Source organism: Malaclemys terrapin, chromosome 12 (assembly GCF_027887155.1).
Source record: "Malaclemys terrapin pileata isolate rMalTer1 chromosome 12, rMalTer1.hap1, whole genome shotgun sequence".
NCBI classification, from domain to species: Eukaryota; Metazoa; Chordata; order Testudines; family Emydidae; genus Malaclemys; species Malaclemys terrapin.
In genome coordinates, this window is record NC_071516.1 from 39,405,216 (window position 1) to 39,408,295 (window position 3,080).

The 3,080-nt window shown below is 48.1% G+C and overlaps 1 pseudogene; it reads right to left on the reverse strand.

Annotated features, from left to right (window-relative positions):
• Nucleotides 1–240: 240 nt before the first annotated feature.
• LOC128847151 (olfactory receptor 5V1-like) lies at nt 241–1,170 on the reverse strand (annotated as a pseudogene).
• Nucleotides 1,171–3,080: the final 1,910 nt, after the last annotated feature.

Consider the following 3,080-nt stretch of genomic DNA (forward strand, 5'->3'; position numbering starts at 1 on the left):
GTTCTGACTCCAAGCAGCCCCTACTTCAATCACTAGACCTCACTCCCCTCCTTGAGCTAGGAACAGAACTTAGGATTCCTGCCCAGTGTTCCTATTTTCTAACCCCCTAGACACTACTCTCTACTCAGGAAGGGGATAGAATGTGGGCTGAGTCTTGACTGCCAGTTCCCATATGTTCTAATTCACTACATCCCACTCCTTTCCCAGCATTGGGGGTAGATGCCAGTAATGTTGACTCCCTTAGAAAAACATTTTCCTACCAAAGACCTTTTTCATAGCCCCCTTCACATCCTTGTTCCTCAGGGTGTAGATGATTGGATTTAACATAGGGGTGATGAAGCTGTACAGCAGGGAGATCAGCCTGTCCTTGTCCAGGGAGTAGCTGGAGATAGGTCTGATGTAGGTGAAGATTCAGCTGCCATAGTAAAGCAGAACTACCGTGAGGTGCGATGCACAGGTAGAGAAGGCCTTTATCCTCCCCTGGGACTATTGCATCTTCAGTATCCTGAACACAATGTGCACATATGAAAGGATGATACACAAGGAAGGATCCCACCCCTAGAAGAGGCTGGTGACCACTGTCATGGTGACACTGAGGGAGACATCTCCACAGGACAGAGCCAGCAGGGGTGGGATGTCACAGTAGAAGTAGCTGAGTCTGTTGACACCGCAGAAGAACAGGGGGATTGTGAGGACTGTGTGAACAGCTGCATTGAGAGAGCCAGTGAGCCAAGAGGCAGCCACTAATGTGGAACAAAGCTTGCTACTCATGAGCACTGTGTAGCGCAGTGGGTTGCATATGGCCACATAGCGGTCATATGCCATGGTGGCCAGGAGAATGCCCTCTGCCCCCACAAATAAGAGGAAGAAGTAGAGCTGTGCCATGCAGCTTGTGTAGGAGAGGCTGCTGCTGCCTGAAAGAAGGTGCTGCAGCATCTGGGCGATGGTGGTGGTGGTCTGGAAGATGTCTAGGAGGGAGAGATTCCCCAGGAAGAGGTACATGGGAGTTCAGAGACATGGCTCCACCAAGGAAAGGAGGAGGGTGAGCATGTTCCCCAGCAGGGTAAAAATGTAGATGATGGAGATGATGCCCAAGAGGAGGAAACGCAAGACCGGGAGTTTGGAAAATCCCAAGAGGATGAATTTAGTTGGTGTGGTTTGATTTTCCATGGCCACCTCTTCACCTCATTAACCTCCAGAAACTGCTTCCCTCCCGGTGCTCAAAACAGACCCAGGGTGTCTCATTGCCAGAACACACTCTATTTCAAGGTTGCACCTCACTCCTACTACCCACTGCTCTAATCATTGAACCACACTCCCTGCCTGAACCCAAATGAGAAAAGTGCCCACCCAGACTGGCTTATAGCCCTGTGGTTTGGGTGCTTAACTAGAAAAAGGGGGGATGATTGTGGTTCAAATCCCTGCTTTAGAAGAGACATTCACACTGATACGTCCCAGCTGAGTGTCTGGACATATCATCTTCCTTTCCAAATGCAAACAGATGGACATCGTACTAAATGGACTGAAGGTGAAAAATCCATTGCTATCTACATACTGCACAGACCACGGGGAGAGATTATGCCATACATTATCAAAGAAACTGAGGAACCACCTGATCAGCATCCTATACAGCAAACAGGAAAACATCAAAAAAGAGCTCTCCAACCTGGAGACTTTCATAAATAAGCAACCCGCCACACAAATGGACTTTACTAAAATAAGAAAGGAGATCTACATTACACACTTCACCTCTCTACAAAGGAAAAAGGCAGGTAAGTGTCTAAAATCCTACCTGCCACATGGGGCCACAACAATGGTACCCCTAACTCACCCAGCAATATCATCAATTTATCCAGCTACACGCTCAACCCAGCAGAAGAATCTGTCCTATCTCGGGGACTCTTTTTGCCCCAGCACCCCCACGAACATGATACAGTTCTGAGGTGATCTGGAAGCCTACTTTCGCTGCCTCCGACTCAAAGAATACTTTCAAGATAACACTGAACAGCGCACTGATACACAGATACCCTCCCACCAACAACAGAGGAAGAAGAACTCCACATGGATTCCTCCTGAGGGCTGAAATGACAGTCTGGACCTATACATAGAATGCTTCAGCCGACGTGCACAGGCAGAAATTGTGGAAAAACAACATTGCTTGCCTCATAACCTAAGTCGTGCAGAACGCATGGCCATCCACAGCCTCAGAAACAACCCTGACATTATAATCAAAGAGGCTGATAAAGGAGGGGCTGTTGTCATCATGAACAGGTCTGACTACCAGAAGGAGGCTGCCAGACAACTGTCCAATACCAAATTCTACAGGCCACTTTCCTCAGATCCCACTGAGAAATATACTACGAAACTGCACCATCTTCTGAGAACACTTCCTACACTAACACAGGAACAAATCAACATACTCTTAGAATCCCGACCGGGGTTATTCTGTCTACTACCAAAGATCCACGAACCTGGAAATCCTGGATGCCCCATCATCTCTGGAATTGGCGCACTCACTGAAGGACTATCTGGATATATGGACTCTCTGCTCAGACCCTATGCCACCAGCACTCCCAGCTATCTCCGTGACACCACTGATTTCCTGAGAAAACTACAATGCATTGGTGATCTCCCAGAAAACACCATCCTAGCCACCCTGGATATCTCACCATGGCTCTCTACACAAACATCCCACACACAGATGGAATACAAGCTGTCAGGAACAGTATCCCTGATGATGACACAGCACAAATTGTTGTTGAGCTCTGTGACTTTATCCTCATGCACAATTATTTCAAATTTGGTGACAATATATACCTCCAGACCAGTGGCACCGCCTTGGGCACCCGCATGGCCCCACAATATGCCAACCTTTTTATGGTTGACCTGGAACAACTCTTCCTCAACTCTCGTCCACTCACACCCCTTCTCTACCTACGCTACATGGATGATATCTTCATCATCTGGACCCATGGGAAGGAGACTCTGGAAGAATTCCACCACAGCTTCCACCCCACCATCAACCTCAGCCTGGACCAATCTACATGGGAGGTCCACTTCCTAGACACCACAGTACAAAC